Here is a 24,064-nt window from a genome sequence, read left to right on the forward strand (position 1 = left end):
GGAGGTAAACGGAAGAACTATTCCCAGTGCAGTTACAGCATGCTGGGCGGCATTCAAACACACTGTTCAGTTATTCTCCTAACCCACACTGTCTACCCACCTACAAGAGGAAACAAACCGAATACGTCCCTTGCCTCAGGTGACATCACCAGTGTGAAGCTGAGATATCACACACACACACACACACACACACACACACACACACACACACACACACACACACCATCTGGCTCCAGAGTACACAGTTTAAATGTTACACAGTGCTGCTCCTCACCAGGAGAAAATTTCATCTCACAACTTTCCTCTTCTTTTCAATGGTAGAATGACCATGTAAAGCACTGTCTTCTCTCCTACTTCATTCTTTGTTGCTGTGGTAAAACACTGACCATTCTTTCTTGTGGAGAACAGAGTTTATTAGGTTTCTCTCTCCCCGACATGATCCATCACTGAAGGACTGTGCAGAACACAAACCGAAGCAGGAACTCGGACACAGAAAGTAGAGTCTGTGGAAGACTCATGCTTACTGTCTTGCTCTGAATGCTGACTCAGCTTGCTTTCTTATACAACCCAGGACCATCTGCCCAGGGGTAGCACAGTCCACAGTGGGCTGGACCCTCACACATCAATCATTATTAAGAAAAGGCCCAAGAGACAAATGCACAGGCCAATCTGCTTGAGGCATTTTCTCAATTGAAGCTTCTACTTCTAGATGATTCTTGTTTATGTCAAGTTGATTAGAAACCAACAAATAACTAACCAGCACACCTATAAAGGTTAAACCAATGAAGAAAACTATATTCAGTCTAAATAAAGTCTAAAATGAACTAAACTAGTATAGACATTCAACACAACCAACTGCCCACACAATCTGATCCAGTTGGATCTACACATTTTTCGAACCTATCAGTAGTTCTATCAAAGAAAGATAATAGTACTTATCACCTATGTGATGTTCATATATTTTAAACAAATCACTTTTAAAATGCAATCTTTAAAAATACTCAAGATAAAGTAAACCTATTTATATTAGTGTTCAAAACATAGCTGTTGCATTTCAAAAATTAAGACTTAATCCCCCAACAGAGAGACCCATAGAAGCAGTAGACACCAACTATCGACCATCCATAAGTTCTAGTTGTGGGCACTACACTATCAGGTTACATATAAATGGACCCAAAGTCTATTTCAATAGTCACACACTCTGAAGCACACACCAATCATTACTCAATGGACTTGGAATTGAGAAGAGACGACATCTTAAAGGTAAGGGTCCTCATATTGCCTAAATATAATGTTCCTTCAAGTACCCTTTAGAGTGTTCCTCCAGTGCCTGACAGAGTGCTCCTTTGGTGCCCCAAAGAGTGTTCGGCCGAAGTCACAGAGTCCTTAAGTGGGGAAGTTGGACTTGAAACCCCCTGCCTTATTTCCAAGCCTACGCTCTATCCTACTGCCCCTACTTATTTAGACAGGGCTCATTATGCAGCCCCGGCAGACCTTAATCTCATTATGTAGTCTGCAAGCTCTTAATTCCATTCCCTCTCCTGCCAAGGATAAGAAACATGAACCACTGAACTCATCTTCTATCTCCCGTTTTCTATACTGTCCTGGAAAATAAAATCACATGGTAGAGGTATCGATTTTTTAAAATAGAATGTGTGAGAAGGTGTCTAAGGTGCAACCACCTGTATAAACCAAGAGAATGTGAAATCCATGGTCTGAGGAGATTAATGGATATATATTTGTACGAACCACAAAGCTGCATATTTATAAAAAAGTATTTTCATGCATTTCACAAAAATGCTCACAGTGAAAGGTGGCCAGGCCAGAGGAGAGAGAAGGAAGCACTGAAGTGCTGCGTTCTTCTTTAGTTTTGCAGCTCGACTGAGCACATCCAGAATGAACAAACATAAGCACAATGCCTACTCGAATTTGAGCTACAGGAAAAATGACTAATTTCGTAGTATACAACTCCTGCAAAACTTTAGTGATATTTATACTAAAATCTAAAATTCAAATTTAACTGGTAATTTAATTGACAATCCTATTATATTTGTATTTGTTTAGTAAAACTAAGACATCATTTACAATCTTAGGCCTGTGTGCTTTCTATAAACTTTTATGATAAGGACAGTTTCCCAGATCCTCAATGACCATTTCACTGCCCAACAAGGGTACACAGCACTATTTATTTTTTGCAAGGAATGAAAGATAAGCTAAATGTTTGGCTTTATTGAGGAGCACTCACTAATTGGCCATTTTGCTCTCTGGCAAGCTGTTCTGGAAGAATCAGACATAAACGTATGCAGCCAGTCAGTGCTTCACACAGCACATCATTCTGAATGCGGATCTCACAGCAACTAGCAGAAAACAAACACGTGAACAAAAACAAAAAACAAAACAAAATGCTTTGCTCTAGCACTTCAGTTTGCTTTCTGTTTGCTGTGAAAACACCATACCCAAACGTAATCTGGAGAGAAAGGGGTTATTTCATTTTGTAGGTTATAGTCCGTCATGACGGAAAGTCAGAGCCGAACTGAAACCAAGGCAGTGGAGGGAAGCTGCCTCCTGGCTTGCTCTTCATGGCTCACTCCGTTGGCTCTTATACAGTCCAGGACCACCTGCCCATGAATGCCATCACCCACAGTAGGCTGGGCCCTCCCACAATCATCAAGCAAATATTCCATAGGCTTGCTATTGACCAGTCTGACAACGGCATTTTTAAAACTGAGGTCCTTCTTCCCAGATTGTTCCTAGCTGTGTCAAATTGATGACCCTCAAAACAAAAATTACCCAACTGGCACAGATAGAAATAACTCTCTGGGGAGGAGCTTCAGGAAATGCTCGCTTTTATAGTTAATATGCTCAATTCTTACTAAAACATAAATAAATATAAAATAGTTAAAGCTCATTGCACTGGTTTCGTGGCTCATCAGGGTAGCTCAGCACCTGCCCCTGCATTTAAATTTAGCATCTGTCCTTTGCAGAGCTGCCTCAGCACTTCCTGAAGCTAGCAGACAAATGCCAGACTGTAATCCCCCACAGGTAATCTGTCATATCTGCAAGAGTTTGTGAGAGCAAGGTGCATACTTTCATTTATGCTTCCGACTTTGTAACTATGTAACTGCTGTCTCCAAAGCAGGGGCACAGCATAGCATCTGCCCACACCACAGCTGCCCAGTAGGCGCAAGCAGCCTTTGACTAGCATCTCCTCCTTTGAACTGTCTCCCTCATTTTCTAGGCCAGGATCAAAAATGCTTTCCTCAATGCAAGTTTTATTTTCATGATCAAAGTTATAAGTCTTTCTCAATTCCTACAATAACTGCAGAATTTGTTAATTCTAAAATTACTCCAAAGTCAAAAAAGTTTAACTTCATAAACTACTTCATGTACTGATCAATATTATCTCCTATTAAACATACTGATCAATATTATCTCCTATTAGACATACTGATCAATATTATCTCCTATTAGACAAACTCTTGCTACCTTTGTAGGGCTGTGAGTTAAATACCAACTTCGGGATTAGTGGAAGTTCACTAATGCTATGCTCACATGACAAATATCAGTGACGTCAATGAAAATGTAGGATGCCAAACAATGCTAACAGACAAGGAAAACATTTCTCGCTTAAAATCGGCTTTCACAGGTAGCTAAAATGCTCTCATTTCAAACTCCGTCAGAAAAATATTATATTATAATATAATAATAATTATTATTATAATATAATATAATATAATAATAATGTGTATTTAAATTCACATATTAAACTACATCAGTAAATAAATAATTACACACATACACACATGCCTGGTGGAAATACTATAAAACAAAATATAGCATTCTTGGAGATTGGAAACAAAGAGGAAAAGAACATCAAACAAGAAACACAAATCAACGGACTGAAACAAGTCTGGAGATTTATAGTCACAATAAATTAAACTTATTTGTTAAAGAATAGACTTACTGTCTAGTTTTCAAAAATTAAATTGAGAAGCACAGAATAGTTGAGCTCTTTTGAAAAATAAAACACTTTATAGTCTATACATATACAGTACTCAAGTGGTACATCCCTGGCTTAAAAGGGCACAGTCCAAACATGAGCTGCAGTCACCTATGGGGCAGTCAACAAGTAGGGTAGCCTCAAGTCAGGGAATATCTATCTACAGGGAATTCGCCTTTCCTTCTTTCAAGTAAGCTAAACTCTTTGTGTAAGTAGATCAATAAGTGTATAAATACTTACTGGTAAAATGGTTCAATGTTTGGGACTTGTTTCCAAAAGTGACAATGACTAAGGCAATGCTAGAGTAGCTGAGAAACAAGGCCACCCCTTTTATGAACTACCTTCCTCCAAGGTGGGTATTCCCTGGAGGAACTGCCATGGAGCCATGGAGCCATGGTAGGTAGTAAGGGGCTGCTGCTGGTCACTTCTGGATTTGCATCCAACACAAAACCTTTAAAAGTTTCTTCCTATGAAGCAATGGGTAACCCAAACATAAATCTGTTAAACTCATTCTCTTTCACATATATTGGAATGACAAAGTCATGATATATAGCAATACTAAACTATAGGAAAATGCACTAATGCACAGTCAGATAAACAAGCTCATAAGCAGAAACCATTGCTTTAACTGAGAATCCACATGCTTTAAAGAAGTTTGCACCAGGTGACAATGGTGGCTCACACCTTTAGTCCCAGCACTCAGGAGGCAAAGGTGGGTAGATCTTTGAGTTTGAGGCCAGCCTGGTTTACAGAGTGAGTTCCAGAACAGTCAGATCTACACTGAGAAACCCTGCCCCCCGCCCCAGAAAGAGAGAGAGAGAGAGAGAGAGAGAGAGAGAGAGAGAGAGAGAGAGAAAGAAAGAAAGAAAGAAAGAAAGAAAGAAAGAAAGAAAGAAAGAAAGAAAGAAAGGGAGGGAGGGAGGGAGGGAGAGAGAAAGAAGAGAAAGAGGTATCAATGATATTATTTCCTTTCATTTCTTAGGATTCCTACTGTTATTCACTTCCTTTGTTTTAAAACTTCCCCTCTTTTTAGGGAACAAAGATCCCATGGAAATGAGATACACAGAAAATTATAGTTTAAACATTTTATAAGTTATGGATATATTTATACAACAAATAAATTTGAATTAACTTTGCTTTGAATTGAAGTGGATTTTGAAAGTTATTTTTACTTGTTTTATTCTTTTATTTTTTGTGTATGTGTGTTTGGTCTACATGTATGTCTGCATTCATTTTTTAAACGGCTGCCTCAAGGAGAGGTATTCTTACCCCTTCAAAAACTTAAGTATTTCCTTCCTAAATTACAGACACCCCAAAACACAAAAATACTGTTTTTATAGACTTGTATCTACTTCCCGAGTTACACATTTAAATTATAATGTGTATGTTTTTAGTTAAATTCTTTTATCCTCTGCTTGTAATCTACTCCAATGTCAATTCTAGAGTTGGAAAAACCTCAACACATACGTAGCTGAGAGACACACTCACTGGCCTTGGTCTTGGTTCACGTAAACCGGTCGTCTCTAAGTCTGTGGCTTACAGCTGTTGCTGCCCTTCAACTATAAAGCTGGCGGAACAATCTTAAAGAATACAAGGTAAATTAAATCTGCTTACAGTGATTCTATTATTTATGGCTTCCCTCCGCCTCTTCCAGCAAGTTGTTGTGTTATTGTTGTTGCTGTTGTTGTTATCCTTAAGAATCCAAAATAAACATTAAAATGGGGTTCTGATACCTTGTCTTTGGCATATCTCTCTTATTTTCTACCCACACCCCTAGATGACAGGAGCCTTCTCCGGAGTCAACTGCCCTCAGCATACTGACTCAGGAAATGGTGCTTCGAACAGATTCACTCTCTTCTGCTCTCTTACTCCCCGGTGAACGTCAAAGGAATTTGGATTGTTAGGCAGTTTGCCTCTGCTCACTACCACATTTTCAGGGTTAAGGGCCAAGATACCAGATGCCACACATATTTTTGGACAGAACCAGGCAGAGGGATTCCTCCAAGGGTGGCTCTGGCAAATAAATGTGTCAATACGAGGAGAGTCCAGATCCAGCCAGGAACCCACAGAACAACTCACTTCTGCCACTGTTTTCTTTGGAGACCTCAAACCCACAGAAGGATAAACTCTGTGGCCTCAGGTGTAATTCCTATACTGGAAATTAATTCTCTGGGGAAGTTACTCCTGGTGCTTGCTGTTTGTCCTTTTGCCTGCCTGGAACAAGGCAATTCCCCAGTGAGCCTGAGCACAGTGTGTCCTTGGTGCTTATAAAATGCATGGAGAGGCAAGCATCCCCATAGACACAGAACACAGCTGGCAGTTGGTCTGCAAGAGTTCATAGTTACAGAAGGAGAGGCTGGTACTGAAGATGTCTGTCATTCCTTGGCCTCCTACTCAGTCACAAGATTTCCATTGAGTTGGTGAGAGGGGAGAGCCAATCCCGAGGCAGAACAATATGTGGTTTTGTCAACTCTAACAGAGGCATTCCTTAGTGGAGTTCTAAAAGGTAGTGAATAGAGACAAACTTCACTGAAAAACACTATGGAATTAGGACAGTGGGGAGAGGAGAGAGGCAAGGTTCTGTCTAACAACCTCAAGTATATACAATTCTTCCAATGTCATTTTCTACGGTTTTCTTTCTAGCTCTTAAGAGTAACTCTATTACAAACATTGTCCACTATTTCCCAACGTGTTTCTCCAGTTCTTGAATCTTTCCTACAGAAATCAAGGGTGTCCTCTATTATACCACCTACATAGTTACCCTGAGCTACAAAACACTGCACATAATTAGATATTTTTATCCTTCCTCATCAATCAGTGCTTCTATATTCACTTTGTGACTTCCATGATTTCCCTTTGCTGGAGTAAAGGGAAAGTTTACAAGTTACCTCAGGAAAAGGCAGGCTCATGTTTCTGATCTGCAGTTGTCTGGTAAGAAAACAACACTTTAGAGCTATAACTAATGTGGCCATTTTCTCTCCCACGCTTTGCTTGTGGTGACTAATGGGTTGTGAGCCCTCTGGGTTGAGTTCCAGGTCTCTTCAGGGAAGAGAGGGCTGTGAGGGAGTTGAGAGTTTTGAGTGAGCATACCGTCACTGTCTAAGCCCATTCTTTACAGTGCTTTCCAGAGAGTTCTTCAAAACCCTCAAATTCAGCTGGTGTAATGCATCAACACTTTCTTTCACAATTATTAATGATGGATTATTTTAAAATAGTAAAATCTCTATGTTTTATCTCTAAGCCTGCTAACACCAGATTTTATAGACACAGAAGCACACCACCAGAGATGTTAGTGTAGCCTCATTATATGCCTCTTGATACCAAAATTGACATATGAAGACTTTACATTATAAAACATCAAACTTATTTAAATTATTTTGGCTACAAATGAATTTAGAAATGGGGGGGGAAGAAGGAGGAAAGATTAAAGCCCTGGCCATATTCTGCATAATTTTTCTGATGAAAAAAGTAGCCCTACTCCTCAGGCATAATCCTCCATCAAACACTACTTTAAACATATTTCCACTGAAATATCTAAAGTATAGGCAGGGTTGTAATCTACAAATGAGCACAACAATCCATCTATTCGGAGCTTTTCAAATATGCTGCTCACTAACAGCAGCTAATACAATTGCAACGTGCAGAGCATGGTGCTGCACACCTTTCGTCCCAGCGCTTAGGAGGCAGAGGCAGGCAGAACTCTGTTAGAAGCCAGCTTGGTCTATTTGGAAAGTTCCAGGATAGCCAGGGTTACACAGAGAAACCTGTCTTACTAAATACAACTGAACTGTCTGTGAACTACGTATCCTGTCCCCGTTCCCTTGAGCTGATGATATGTGCTCTTCACAGATGCTTTCAGACAGAGGCTCAGGAGTCAGTGTTTTCCCCACGCAGACAGCCTGTAAACAACAGAGCCAACGTGTAGATAGATCCAACCTGGGAATCCACAGTCAAGGAAGTCCACAGCATCAAGTCCCACTTCTGGCTTCTAACAGTCATGATATAGGACAGGCAACATTTACAGGCTTTCAGATTAAATAATTCAGGTAGCTGGGCTTTCCGAGTTTCATAGTTGCTTTTTTAGGTAAGTCTCTTGAATAAACAATTCACTTTCTTAATTATGTGATGCTAGGCTGAGTATTGTCCTCTTTGAGTTGTTCTAACCACTTGGTAAAGTCAGCTATAGCTAACATTTGCAAATGCCTACAAGCAATAGACATACAAAACTATTTTGATTACTAATTTGTATCTGACGTAATGCCTGTATATTAAGTTCTGTATTTTTGTATTTCCAACAGCTATCACAATAAGTCCTTAATTTAATCAAAGTTCCTCACTTCTAAAGTAAGAACAGCAAACTGCCCCATTATTATCCATGTGGCAAAGCCAAAGGTTTTATGATACCTTTCCCACTTACTGAAAACTCCTTTTTGTATATAGTATGATGTGTGTCTGTATCTGTGTGTCTGTGTGTTCACATCATGTGTATAAGAGTGCATATGTGCCTATGTATTTGGAGGCCTGAAGTTGACATTGCCATCATCCTTGACAGATCTCTATTTTTTAATTGATGCAAGGTCTACCTGAACACAGGGTTCATGGACCCCTAACGACTCCAGCCAGTCCTCTGGCTTCCAGTTATCAGACTAAGGAGATCTCCAATGTTGCCTGGATTATTTACATAGGTTCTGAGTATACAAACTCTGGTCCTTTTTCTTGCATGGAAGTACTTTATCCACTGTGTCATCTCCTAAACCGGGAACACCTTTTATACTACCTACAGTCCTGAAAAATTGTCCCCTGCCCCTTGGGGATTGAAAGAAGTAGAACTTAACCTGACAAATTGTAAAATTCAGTTTAGTCTAAGTACTGACACATAAAGTGTTATTAACCAGAGATTAGTGGAAAGAGCTTAGTTCTGATGTACAGCAAGACACAGAGAAGCAACTGTTAGTGGGAAGGAAGAGCTTGTAATAAAGTGAATAAGCTGAACATGCACAAAGACACACGGAGCAAAGCATGTGGATTGACTGCCAGGGAGAATAGTCAGCACTTGAAAATGTTACAGAGGCATCAGACGTTTTTATTACAATATCCATCATATAAAATAAATTGATGGTATTGGTTGCTTTAGAAAGTCAACCAAAAAATAAAAATATACAAAAAATAAAAATATACATATTAATCTAGAAATGTAGACATTGACACAAATTAACAAGTCCAAAATTAACAACTGTATTATTTCATCAAGTACTAACTAAACACTGAAATATTCCTAGATATGAGGCATCAGGAGAATTAGCAACAGGACAAGCTCAGAGTCCAGGTTTTCCACTCTCCTTAAAAGACTGCTTTATTCCATCTCACCCTCCCCTCCTCCTCTTCTCTTTTCCTATTCCAATAAGACACAGAGAATCTAACTTTCTTCTCCTATTGTTTTGACAAGATACCATGAAAGACAACTCAAGAAGGAAAGGTTTCTTTCAGGTCACATTTCAAGGGTCCATTCCATCCTGGTAAAGAAGTCAGAGCAATAGGAGCTTGAAGCAGATGACTACAGTATGGTGGCTGGAGACTCAGAAGGCAGAGAGCCCTCAGTACCTACCTGTGCTCAAACTCAGAAAACGAAGAGCCCTCAGTGCCTCTGCTCAAACTCAGAAAATGAAGAGCCCTCAGTGCCTCTGCTCAAACTCAGAAAACGAAGAGCCCTCAGTGCCTCTGCTCAAACTCAGAAAACGAAGAGCCCTCAGTGCCTCTGCTCAAACTCAGAAAGCAAAGAGCCCTCAATGCCTGTGTTCAGGTCACTCCTTTTTTCTACAGTGAGGGATCAAAACCCAAGAAATGGTGACACCTACTTTTAAGATGGGTCTTCCCACTGCAGTTTAACCTAATCAAGAAAATACTGCACTGCACAGGTGTGCTGAAAAGCTTGTCCCATGAGTATGTCTACATCTTGTCAAGTTGGCAGCCAACAGTGGTCATCACACAGGCTTTACACATGCTAGAAAAGCGCTCTAGCCACATTCCTTGCTGTCAGATAAAATAAGACACTGGTATTGTTCAGTGTGATCAAGCAAGAAGCTTTCTTTCAAACAGTTTTTACTGATAGAGTAATCCTCAAACGTCATTGTACATTTTTAAATACTCATGTTTCCAACCTTAAGCCTCTTGCTTTCCCATGTGTACATTTTACATCGACTTTTTCTTCACAAACAAGTTAGGGACCAGAGTTTACATATCTTCACATCTAATCTCAATATGTTTTAAAATTAAAAGATGAATACCAAAACTATATAAAAATCTTCATTTGCCTGGCATGGTGACTTAAAGCACGAGAATGGCAGAGAATAAGGACACAACCCTACGTCTGAGGCCAGAGCAGAATGGATGCCAGCACCATGCTGTGATGTGCTAGGCACCCAACACTATCATCGTCGGGAATCAATAGGAATCTGAAGATGAGACACATCAACCCCTCCCTGGAGGATGAACAGAGAAAAGAACAGATCCAAGAAGGAAAGGAATCTTTTGTTGAGGAACAGATACTTGCTAAGGCCAGAAACCGTAAAGAATGCAGAAGATCACAGGACAGCATGGTGACAGCTCTCAGTAAGGTCCTAAGAGGAGCCAGGAGAGCACCACTTCCTTGCCCTGCCTGGGACTGCCCTGTGGGCAGAGCAGAGCATACAAGGCTGAAGGCTGCAAATGGGAAACATTAAAACTTATATTTTAAAAAAACACCAATTTTGGAAGTAGGGTAAATAATTTCCCAAAGAAAGAAAACAAACAGCGGGGCTACAACAACACAGAACAGAAAAACAAAGCAAACAAACAAGCAAAAACCACTGGGAGTCCAGCGCAGGGAAACAGCAAGAATAAAACAGAAAGATGGACACATTCATAGAAACAACTCAAAAGACTCAATCAAACCCAGGAGCCGGGGGCAAAGGAGTCAGGCAAATGATATCAACAGAGTTTGACTCTTAGAGTTGTTAATCTGAGATGCTAGATATACTGTGAGGCCTGTTAGCTGAAAAAAATATCAGCAAAGAGGACTTTCACAGCTTTCTAGACTGCTGGAAATGTGTTCCTTATAGACATGCTGAATTTGAAATGGTTCTAAAAAATAGCAAATAATAGAGGATAAATTGCAGCAAAGCACAGCTGATCATTCAGTTGTTTCCTTTTTCCTCTGGAGATAGATCTACAGCAGACCAAACCTTCACAAACCTGCTGAATAATGCACACAGCAGACACTGCACTAACGTGTGCTGACTGGCATCTAGAGGACACATTGCATGAACGTGTGTGAGTAACCAATTATTCAAGAAAACAACCCCAGGCTGGACAGATAGTGGCGAAGAGTGACCATTGTCTTTGCAGAGGACCTTGATTCAGTGCCTACACAGTGTGCATAAGTTAACCACATCTTTTCTTTACCTCCAAGGATACCAGAAACACATATGGTGCACACATATATATGTGTGTGAATATAATATATGTATTTCAAAATACTGGTGCACATAAAAGTTTTTTAAAAGTTTAAGGAAGAATAACTTGGGGACACCGAGTGGATAATCAGTGGTCTCTAAACAGTTGCTCAACACAAAGACCAATGAAGAGGGCAAAGGCAAAGGAGAGAATTGAGAAATGAGGTTAGAATGAAGGAGAGAGAGACTGGAAACACACAGCTCTAAATGGCTGTCTCTATCTGCTCCTTTCCCTCAGAGCTCAGGGAACCTATGGAAGAGGAGGCAGAGTGTCTAAGCCAGAGGGGATGAAGGACACTAGAGAGCCCTCTAAATCAACTGAGTAAAGCTCATAGGAACTCAGGGACACTAAAGCAGCATGCACAGGGCCGATATGGGTCTGCACCCACTTACATCTACACACACATTGCAGCTTTTAGTTTGGTATTTTTGTAAGATTCCTGAGTGTGTCTGATTCTTGTGCCATCTCTTAGGGCTCTTTTCCTTCTGTTGGTTTGCATTCTCCAACTTTAATGTGATTTTTTTTATCTTGTATTTTATTTTGTTAGCTTGTATTGTTATCTCTTAGAACTCTGTTCTTTCCTAATGAAAGACAGAAAGGGAGTGGACCCATTAGAGAGAGGTGGGGAAGAACTTGGAGAAAGGGAGGGAAAACTGTAATCAGGATGTAGTGTATGAGAAAATAATCTATTTTTAACAAAAGGAGAGGGAGAACTGTGATTAGAACTCCAAGAGAAACAGATATTTGAAAATATAATACTAGATATAAGAATTATCCTAGTGATAGTGGATATTAGCTCAAATGTTCAAATTACCCTAGATGCACAGAACACATGAAACTCAAGGATGACCAAAATGCAAATGCTTCACTCCTTCTTTAAAAGGGGAACAAGAATACCTTTGGGAGGAAATAGGGAGGCAAAGTTTAGAACAGAGACTGAAGGAACATCCATTCAGAGCCGGCCCCACATGTGACCCATATATATACAGCCACACAATTAGATAAGATGGATGAAGCAAAGAAGTGCAGGCCAACAGGAACCGGATATAGATCTCTCCTGAGAGACACAGCCAGAATACAACAAATACAGAGGTGAATGCCATCAGCAAACCACTGAACTGAGAATGGGACCCCTGTTGAAGGAATCTTAGAAAGGACTGAAAGAGCTTGAAGGGGCTTGAGACCCCATATGAACAACCAACCAGAGCTTCCAGGGACTAAGCCACTACCCAAAGACTGTACATGGACTGACCCTGGGCTCCAACCTCATAGGTAGCAATGAATAGTCTAGTAAGAGCACCAGTGGAAGGGGAAGCCCTTGGTCCTGCCAAGACTGAACCCCCAGTGACCGTGATTGTTGGGGGAGGGCGGTAATGGGGGGAGGATGGGGAGGGGAACACCCATATAGAAGGGGAGGCGGAGGGGTTAGGGGGATGTTGGCCAGGAAACCGGGAAAGGGAATAACAATTGAAATGTAAACAAGAAATACCCAAGTTAATAAAGATGAAAAAAAAAAGAATTATCCTAGTGGTAAAACTCTCTTAGTCTCTTCATGCTGGAGCATGCTTAACAGACCAATTTGTAATTTTTACATTTATAAAATGATTGCTGCTAAACACGAGGCAGGGGACAGTATTTACATTCAATTAAGCCAGGTCTGGTGACATAGATCACAAATCTCCACTACTCAGGATGATCAGACATTCGAGGTCAGCCTAAGCAATCTAGAGAACCCTTCTCAAAGAGAAGGTGGGGGTGGGGCACTCGGAGATGGTTCACAGCGGGCAATTTGCTGTACAAGTGCTGGGAATGCAAAGTTCACACTCATACCAAATATGACTCATTTGATAGAATGTTGGTCCTTGCACTAATTTTAAAAAATGCTGATAGGAAATAATCTTGATAATTAAAAGTAGGGGAAATCAAAGTAGTCTAATTAAAAAGTCAGTGATCTAAAGGGTAAATTTAACAAGCCTACCAGAATAAACAATATTCTCATAAGCTCCAAGATGAAATAAAGCTCACATATTATGGAATGATGGAATATTTAAAAGAGAAAAGTCTACCATGATCTTAGTCACTAAACCAAAGCAAATTTACTTTTGGATCTTCTTAATTATATAAGCACACACCCAGGAAGATCAAATCTGACCAGAAGCATTTCCCATGATCTGTAGTGAATAACTGCTAGACAGAGCCCTACACTGCTGTGAGAACAGAGATATTCTGTCTAAATCCTAGGATAACCAGCTCAGTCCTCAGAACCAGGACTGCTAGGAGCTGAGTCAGCAAAGGGTGGCAATGTCTAGCTTCCTGGCAAGGTTCCAACTAGTTCAGATAAGGAAAAACTTATTTAAAAATTATAAGGCAATACGACCCTGAACACGAACTTTAGATATGTTAGGCTAAATTAGCATCAATTCAGTGCCCTAATTACTGATTCGCTACCATGATAAACTCCATATTTAGCTACCAAATGCAGTTCTCTAGCAATCTTGTGGTTCACCTTGACAAGTGATTTTTTTTTCTTTCTGGAAAAAAAAATTTTTTTTGCTTTTTCAATAAGCGTGTCTTTTTACTTAAATAACTCACCTACCACTCAGCTACATTCATTAACTGTGCTTTACTAACACTGAAGAGACCACACCTGATTTTAAGATGCTGTTTTCTGTGTTTTCTATCATACTTTCAACTAAGTGGTCAGAAAGCAGAAACAAACACATAAAGAGTTTTATGACCCAGCTGGACAGGTGTCCTTCCGATGCCTGTGTTCCAGGCACTTCTAAGTCTGAGGAAGAAGGCTCCCAGCCTGACAATGATACCTTTCCTCAAAAGACCAGACAAAAACAATCCAAGAAACGCTGGATGGATGCCACCAGCAGAATACTTTGTCCAGGCACAATGACGCAGTTTCTTTTGACCACGTCTTCCCCGCAGCTTAGATGCATGATTTAAAGTGCTGTGTTTACCAGTAGCCAGGAGCCAGCATATCTATTCAGCTTCTGAAATACAGCAAGTTCTAAATGATGATACTCTGTGTGTAAAGTATAGCAATGACTGCAGGACTTTTTTTTTTTTTTTTTTTGAAAAGAGGAGGACAAACATCTCATCTGTAGTTTATATTTTATTGCATATTTAAATAATATTTTGAAGAAATTGTACTAAACAAAATAAATTGTTGAAATAAATATCATCTATTTTTGCATTTCTCTATACCATGGTTCCTAAGAGTTTTTAAGATTATCTATTTGAGATGGTCCTGGGTTACAGCACTTGCTGCTCTTGCACAGCACCAGGTTTCCATTCCCAACACCCACATCAGTCAGCTCCCAACTGGCTGTCACTCTGGTCCCAGATCAGACAACCTCTTCTGGCCTCGTATCAGCCCACAGGCACCTGCACCTACACACACACACACACACACACACACACACACAAACACACACACACACACCTTTGTAATTACATATGTTTCCTACCTTTGTTGAAAAGGCGTGATCTAGAATAAAATAGATTTTCAGCTCATCCTATCTCTAATTCTTGGTATACTCAATGGTCTCAAAATGGAACATTTACAGAATAGGTATTATTTGTATAATCCTAACAGCAAACCATTCCTTTACTGGTTAAAGCCTTATATATTCGTCTTGTATGTTTTTATATGGAATTACAGACAACTCTAACAAAGTGACTTTTAAAATACTAAAAATATGCACACACATGAAAACAACTTTGGCAGAGAGTCTGGAAATAAAACAACACTCGCTATATTATAAATATATAATATATAATATGAATATATGCTATGCTCAGAGGAAGGATTTATTCAATTATTTACTCTGATTTATTCACCTTATATTATTAAAAGTTAAGGATCTTGGATCCTGTCATTTTAAAATACCCAGTAGTATTTTTGTAACATCTAGTAAAAACGCTGAAATTCTATGACTACCCAAAAGTTGCCTGACCTTAGGAAGACTGAAGACACACAGCCAAGTATAAAAGTCTGATGCACACTGAGACACAGGACTCAGAATACACTCTCCTAAAATATGCTCCTTTGGCATAAGGATTATTTTGATACGAGGCAATGAGTACCAGAAGACACAGCAACTTTCCTTGACTCTCCCTTCTAACCCAAGTGGAGCAAAACTTTCCTCTCTTTAAAATAACACAAACTTACTGTTATATACTTATGTGTATATATATATATATATATATATATATATATATATATATATCCTTTATTGTTACTAGTAAAGATGTCATTAGCCTTTCACATGCCAGTAAAGTCAATTCCTACTGTACACACCAGAAACACATGCACACAAACACACAGACCTACAGACACACAGACACACACAGGCCTATCTGTCACCTCGGTTTAACCACTCGAGGTATTCATTTCTGTGTAGCCTTCTTGCAAGTAAAACTAGAAGCATGGATCATGTGTGTCTGATCTTTCTGCCAGTAAATCTCTCTTTTGCTGTTTCAATTTATAGTTCTCAACTACAGGACCTAAGAGGTTCTATAGCTGAAGTCACTACTCACTACAAAAGTAAAAATAAATACACTTCAACTGAATAGTGAAAGTACAAAAGAATCCTAAGCCACTAAATTCTCCTAATTGTATATCCATATTCAGTGAACTAGTAGAGAGCAATGAACAGAACTAAGTCGTAACTATGACTTTAAATTACTTTAGTTTGAACTCTAAAAGAATTACATAGTGAAAAAGCTGTGGCCTTCTGTATAACCAATCCATTCAGTTGAGTCAAGCTCTGTGAGTGCGGACTCATCTGCAGTGACAGAGAGCACACTGTTGGTCCCTGAAGAAGGGGGATGGGCAGGTAAGAAGGTAGAAAAGAAACAAAAGGGCCATAAGGAAACCTTTTAGAGTAACAAATATACTAAATAGCCCCGTGCCTCCCTAAGAAAACAAGAACCTCCTGGGTTGAACAAATATTCAGGCTAGAAAGCAATAGTAATTCAGCCCCAGATGAATTATCCTGTTGTCTCCTAGCAGCTACAAGAAAGACTAAAAGTGCTTGCTGACATAGCCTGATCCAATCTATACTCAGCAACCTTCATAATGAGCAGCACTGCAATGCTATACCTGTGTACGTGTATGTACATGTCCCTGTGTATGCTTGCCTATGTGAAGGAGCTGCATGAGCCTGTAGAAACCAGAGGTACACCTCAGATGTTTTCCTTTATCACTTTCTATATTTGAGATAGTCTCACTGAATTTAAGAGTTCATGGACTAGCCTTGGCTAGCTGGCCTATGAGCACCAGAGAGCCTCCTATCTCTAACCCCTGTACCCTTGATTGAATGTATGGCCCTGCTATTGTATTTACATGCATGTATTTAGATGCATGGTGGGGATCTCCACCTTTGATTCCCATGATGAAAAGGTAATCAGTTCATCGACTGAGCCATCTCTCCACCAAATCCCGTGTCATACTTTTCAAATCAGGAACAGAATGACTACACTCAGCACTCCCAAGAAAACTGTGAACATGGTAGAGAAAGAGAAAGGAGGCCAGGCAAGACTCTACTAGACTCTTCACAGGATACACCACACACACACACACACACACACACACACACACACACACACTAAGCTACCTTTTCTATTCATATCTATAACTCCTCAAAAGGAATTATGAAAAATACAACTATGTACATGGTAATTAAAGAAATTACCTATCAACTACATACTCAGAACTACCAATCATAAATATTCAACAGAATCATTTTTTGTTAAAACGTGTGTTTATGTGTGTATGTATGTTTAGTTTACTGTCTATGTTTTCCCTTCTCACTTTTCCCTCACGCATTTATTTACAATATCTTAGACCTGGAGATAAAATAGTTTATCAGAATAAGAATATTAAATAAATAAAGATAAGAATTCCCTAAGCCCAAGAAGTCTAACTACCATAGGCAAAAAGACAAAAGACAGGAAGGAAAGAAAGTGTCAGAACGTTAGTCTCCGTTTCCTCTGTTGTTTCATTGGCTTTCCTTCACCCAGATGTCCATAACTGGAAGAATGGCTTTCGCATGTCTCTAAATCATCAAATGTAATTTCAAAATCCAAATGAGAGTTTTGTCATCTGATCACATATGATCACTCTGCCTTTTTAATCTTCTATTTGTTTTTCTAAAAGGGGGAAATCTTCAAAAGGGGAGAAGATAATGACCAAGAATAGGCCACAAAACACACATGGGACACAGGTTCTAAGTCAATGAGATTGTAGGTGTAGTAGTATGCTCCTACATAATCCCAGCACCACCGAGGTGGAGGCAGAGGAATCAGGAGTTCAAGGCCAACCTGAAATACATAGTGAATCAGGTTAAGCTGATTAGACCCTGACTCAAGAAGCAGGATGTTAATTAATTTAACAAATTGTGTTATTTTAATCACACACAAAACTCATCATGCTTACATTAATACTTTCTTCTTTACTGAATCTGTTTTATTATTTTTAAGGCTCAGAAATATTTTAAGAAAATTATGCTTTTATAAAACACTAAAAAGAACTAATGTTCTATCTTCAGAAAGGAAAAACCCCTAGATACACAGTACCCAGCGAACACTTAGGGAAAGCAGTAGGCCTTGGGCCAGAGATGAACTAGCCTTTCCTCAAATAGCAGTCTCCCTTTCCTACCAAGCATCACATTACCACAATGCTCAGACTACCCAGCTGCCTCCTCTCTGTCCTCTCTCCTTCACCCTGGGCCAGCCTATCCTTCTGTTTCTAATCAGCTTACAGGCTGGGTTTCTCCAAGAACTTTCTTATGGGAGAAGGAATACATCCTCTTCCTTCAAACTCATGGGAAATCCAAATCCTTACCACCTAAGCATATGACTACTATATTTGGAGAGTTTCTTAAAAGAAATAATTAAGGTAAAATGGGGTAATCAGTGGCCTTAACTAATGAGACCAGGCATTTTCTTAGGAAGAAAACAGGTCAACACACAGAAAGGAAAAAACATGAAAAAATACAGAGAAGTTAACAAGGCAAAGAAACAGAAACCAACCAAATGCCACACGTGTTGATTGCCGTGCTTGGGAACCAAGGACATCACTTCCTGTTATCACCAGCAGATATATTATAGTTCTCCAGCTGTAGAGTCCAGTACACCAGACTGGAAATGGGATGCCGTTTACTACACACACACACACACACACACACACACACACACACACACAGTAGCTATGGACGAGAGCAATGGGTAGAAGATGCCACAAGAGTCTGGAAGGACATGACAGGAGAGCCTAGGCTGCTTTGAAGGGGACAGTTGGTAAAACAAGGACATTTGGATGACTTTTCTGAGATCACAGATAAGAATGAAAAACACTGGGAAAAACAAAACTCCAGCTCCACAACCATCCATGCTTCCTACCACTTTCCCTTGACCCAAACTTTCGATTCTACTCTAGAAGTCTACAAACTGATATTCCCCTCTAGTTTCTGCCACCCACCTCCTTCCCAACCATTTCACCTACAGGTCTATGCTCTCTTCTTTATGAGAAACACTAACTTACGTTAACAGCAGCAACAACAGCAAAACTATTATCACTTCATCATGTCAAACAACCTAAGACCCTTTGGCCGCTTTTTCTGAAGACCACACACAAGGGCTTTCTATTGTCGACTGTGATCAGTAAAGACATCAAGCTCCCAGAACACTGTATTTATTTTGTATGCCTCCTTCTGACCCACCTCCAGTCCTGCCACTGCTTAATCTGATGCAACAAGTCTCCAAAGCTTGCTGTCTAATTACTGCCTAGCCACCATATTGAGGGCACCTGATTAATTAGCACTGATTTCTCTGCCCACTCTTTCTCCTATGGAGGCCCACTAAAGTTATCTAACTAATTACAATATAACAAATTTGCCATACTAGTTTCTCAAATCTCTGTAAATACTATTCGGTACCCAAAGCTTAAATTTAAAAGAGAAAAATACCTGTCTTATCAGCAAACTGATGCTTGAAACAATTTAACTATATTTACCCAAGGCAATTCTACCAAATGTTTATTTTTACAAACCCACTGAAGTGAGACACATCCCCCGGACAATCTAGCAATCCTGAATTCACTACAAACTCATCTGTTTCTTCGTTCTTGAGTGTAGACCTTCCTCTGGCAGATGGGGTGTATATTCCACTGTATTTGGAGGCACGTCCAGTACAGTGTGTCAACTTTGCCTCAAAGTATTCGATGAAATTCAGAGTATGTTGACCATAATATAAATGTAAAATATGTAGCCAATCTGCAACTCAACTCAAGTCAAATCTATGAGGACAGACTTGGGATGTACTCTGCAAAATAATCTTTCACTAACTCAGGACAGTTACCATGGAAGCCACTTACTATTGCTCAGAAGCTTCTAGACCCCTCCCAGCTAGTCTTACCTCCAAAACATGTATCCAAGATTTCATACGGAAACCACTTTGCCTACTTTAGTTAAATGTTGAAAGCGCCAAGCACTGAATCAATGCAAATTTGCATTTCTGAAATTATCGCTCTAGAAACCTCCAACCAGCCGGGAAGTATGCTGTATAGACAACCTTTACTCCCTCATGGTGTTCCCTAGTTAGAAAGCATCTGAAATTCAAAGAAACCCCCCAGGGACTCAGACAGGAATTTGGAGCACCCTAAAAACAAACTTAACTCCCTCACCAAGCCTCATCAGGGTTCTGTGGTAAAAGAAGAATGTGGAGGAAGAAAGAAATCCAGAAGAAACTAGAAGAATCCAAGGGAAAAAGAACGCGTGAAAGACAAAGTGCACATATGTGCTGTAATCAATATGTTGAAGAAAAAAAAGTCCCATCAATTTTTGCTTTTTTTGTATTTAAATGGGGTGAGGAAGATAAGACAAATTACAGAGCATCCCAAATTAGCTTTCCTGGATCCTGGAACACATAATAGACCAGGTGCATTTATTCAAAACTTATATTAGAAGTTCAAATCAAAGGCGTTCAAAGTTTAATTTTATTAGAGTTTTAAATGCAATTGCTAATCTGGATTCTATCAGGCTCTAAAACAGTAAGATACTAAGTTGGATAACTTGACCGCTAAGAAATCATCATCTCTGTACAAATTCTACACGCAAAATCCTCCCATACCCCTAGAACCAACCCCCCCTCCTGTGTTCCCAGATTACTCATTTTATAAAGGGCATCCTAAACGAAGGTCTATGGACACACAAAGGTGATGTCGACTGCACAGCTGTCCTACAGCACAGGATGAGGTGACCTGGGCTCAGTTCTCAGATTCATCCCCTCAGGACACTGAAACAACGCCTCCGTGAGGAGTTTTCCCTCTAGCTGGTGAAGTCACCGTCCTCTTATCTGAGGCTAGAAGGAAACCCCAGCCTCCGCCCGCAGGCCTGCCTGTTCGCGGCGTCCTCCCCCAGCAGAGCAGCCCCCTAGCGCCCGCCCAGGCTGCCACCGCCCCCTCCTCCTCCTCCGCCTCCTCCTCCCGGCCGCCTATGACCCGGGAAGGAACTACCCAGTCCCCGAGCCCCTGGAGAATAGCAACCCAGGGCGCACCATCGCGCCCCACGAAGCAGGGCTCCAGCACAAAGCGCCTCCCGCACGCTTCCCCACCCCCACCAGGCCCCGGCCCTCCCGCACTCCCCGGGCCCGCGCACAGCAACAGGCGCGCAGGCCGCGGGGAGAGCACAGCAGGGAGCGCGCAGCCGGGGAAACTTCCAGAGTCTCGGGGGCAGGGCTCGGGCGGGGCCGCTTACCCTGCTCGCCGGCCTGGAGGAGACTCCCAGGGTGGGTAGAGCGCTCGGCTCCTCTCCGCTTTAACCACGGCCCCAAGAGCTCGGTGTGGCGGGAACGCTCACGCGTAGCCAGGGAACTGGAGCCCGCGGCCGGCCAGCCTCGCTGCGCGCCGACCAGGCTCCCGGAGGCCGCCGGGCTGCGGGAAGCCGTGACGCCGGCGGGGCGCGCTGGCCAATCAGGGGCGCGGCCCAGCCGCCGCGGGGATGGAACGACCGGCGCCCGGGCCGGGGCCCGCGTGGTGACGGACAGCGCGAAGGCGGCGGGGCGTGGGGCAGGCTCCTAAATGTGACTTCCAAGGGAAATGCCTTCTTTTTTAAGTATAGCATTTCCCTAATATTGCGCGGGAAATACTTTCTCTCCAGTGTTGTTGATATTTTATCAAAAATAATTGAACTGGGCTAAGAATGCAGTGTTTTATGCTCCCAGCCCCAGTCTCTAGTTGCAGTTCTAGTTCTCGGTGAGAACTGCCCTCTGCATTCGTGGCCTGTGCGAAGTGGCCAAGGGAAGTCCTTGTTTGAGAAATTACTTAGCACATCAAGATGCATTCTTAGCCTGGTGAGCCAATTAAAAGAATCAGCAAACTCCTGAGAAGAGCTCAGAGTTGTCTGCCACTGGAGGTAGTGGTTGGGAGCGGTGGTAGTGGTGGTGGTGGTGGTGGTACATTTCTATTGACCTCAGTTCTGAGTCCCACAATCTACCCCAGCCCTACACCTGTTAAAGAAAATACAGCTCTCTCTTTTTTCTAAGTCTAATATTAGAGTGTGCAATTTAAAACTCTCAGAATTTAGAATTGCGTTATAATTTTATTTTGTCTACTAAAAAGCAATTTGAGAATTTGAGTTTCTCTAACATTTACTAAATATTGAAGGAGAAAACACATAAAATGCACAAGAATGAAAGTGATGCCTTTCAATGAATATGTTTGCTTGCTGGTGTTAGTTGATTAAAGTGAATTGAGTGTCTTGGGTGGAGACGACACATGGACCAAGCCTTCAGTTCCCTTGGTTCCACAAATATCGATCCGCCCGCGTGGATTTGACATGCAGGAAATGCGAACTCTGGATGTCTTCAACGCTTATAGATATGAATCAGCTCTAAGATTTTTGAAGATGAAAAAGTAATTACACTGAGGGACAGTTCATTCCATCTTACTTTCTCCCCCAGTGCATTTATGGAAATCTGTTCTGTCAGGCCTCCCACCTTGGAACCGAAGACAAAGGAAAAGAGAAGGGGGTGGAGTTAGGGGTACAGGGGTGGGGGTTGGGAGCTGGATCCATGGTTCTGCCTTTACCTGATGTGTTCTTAATCACAGAGACCCTGACTTCTGGCCGCTCACTGCTCTGACAGTTGTCTTGGTAAGGGCATAGGCCTTGTGCTACCTGAATCCATGGGATGTATTTCTCACCTCATAGTTTTTGTTTTCGTATGCATTCACAGAGGCTGAACACTGTTCTTGGAGCCCTTGCCTCTTTCCCTCTGGCCCTGTTTGTACCCCACTTTGGCTTTCATTCAGTCAAACCCTTTTTGGTTCTGTTCCTTCCTTGTAGGTGAAAATGTGCAAGCTTTGACAGTTCTTTTCTAGAGGAAAACAACAGAAATCGCTTTAGAAATTTTTAAATAGCTAATCACTGTATAAACTCAGTATTGCAATTCCTAAGCAAGAGCTAGAACGCGAAGCTTCCTGGTCTTCAAGTAGAACTTGAAGGGGCATCCCTTTGTCTTTGCTACCTTTGAATACCGGAGTTCCTCAAGATTCAGTTATGAATCCTCTTTCTGTTTTAAAAGATATCTTTAAATCCATCTTCACTTCCACCTTCTCACCAACTGGCCGAGAATGTGCAAATTTGTATGTTCAGCTCAAGCGTCTCCATATATGTTGCAGTATAATTTAAAAAGTGCACAACGATTTCCCGTGAGTTACCACTTGCGTGGGTCCACAAGCTCTAGCTGTCTCTCTGTCAGCTGCTTTCACACACTGTCCCCTTGGCAGGTTGTTACCATGCCTGACACCCAAATCACATTCTGTAGGCCGTGCTAGCATGGTCCCATGCCATGCTAGCCCCAAGCATTCTATAGCCTCGCATGGCTTCTTGTCATGGACTCTGCTTACACTCCCAACAACCCAGTTAAATCATGACTCAACAAACTAACCAACAACCAAATGTATATGTTAAATGCTCAATGTACAATACATCCACACAATTAACTCACAACCAATTGATAAGGATATAAACCTCCCACCTAGATAAGATAAATATGCCTATAGAAATCCATCCCTTAAGAACAACATTCATAACAACCTGTATCTATGTAGAGATACAAGGATCATTTACATCTGCCTCCATGTTGCTTCTCCCTTTCTGCTCTTCCCTCCCCTTCTAAAACCTCTGTCCCTGCCTCCCTTTCTTCTCATCCAATGACAGGCCTCATTTTATCTTGTGTCTGCCTTCAACTGCATAAGGACATCAACCTACACATATACTCAAGCATTTATTAAACATCCCTATTTGCCTGTCTCTAACATGGCTTATCCAAAAGAGAATCCTAACAGCTCTGCTCAAGTCTGGTCGTTCGTACATATTTCAGTACCCATTACTTTTACAACTTAGATGGAGCCATTGTGATAAGCTCTCATTGTATACTATTTTTTGCTTCATAATATAATCCTACTTTATGATTGCTGAGTTACTTTTTATAAATGCTTAGGCATACTTCATTATCCCTCTTCCCTCTTAACCCATAAACTCCACAGAGGGCAAGAGCCAA

At 41.0% G+C, this 24,064-nt stretch overlaps 1 protein-coding gene across 12 annotated transcripts in view; it reads right to left on the reverse strand.

The window, feature by feature from the left end:
* Mpdz (multiple PDZ domain crumbs cell polarity complex component) overlaps positions 1-21,428 on the reverse strand; it is a 155,190-nt gene extending 133,762 nt beyond the window's left edge. For 9 of the 12 annotated variants that reach the window (XM_087547763.1, XM_087547761.1, XM_087547757.1 and 6 more), the window contains exon 1: positions 21,259-21,428. The gene's annotated coding sequence lies outside the window, so the exon portion shown is untranslated. 12 annotated transcript variants of the gene reach the window in all.
* Between the last annotated feature and the right edge of the window lie 2,636 nt (positions 21,429-24,064).

This window comes from Rattus norvegicus, chromosome 5, assembly GCF_021556685.1.
Source record: "Rattus norvegicus strain SHRSP/BbbUtx chromosome 5, alternate assembly SHRSP_T2T, whole genome shotgun sequence".
In the NCBI taxonomy this organism is placed as follows: Eukaryota; Metazoa; Chordata; class Mammalia; order Rodentia; family Muridae; genus Rattus; species Rattus norvegicus.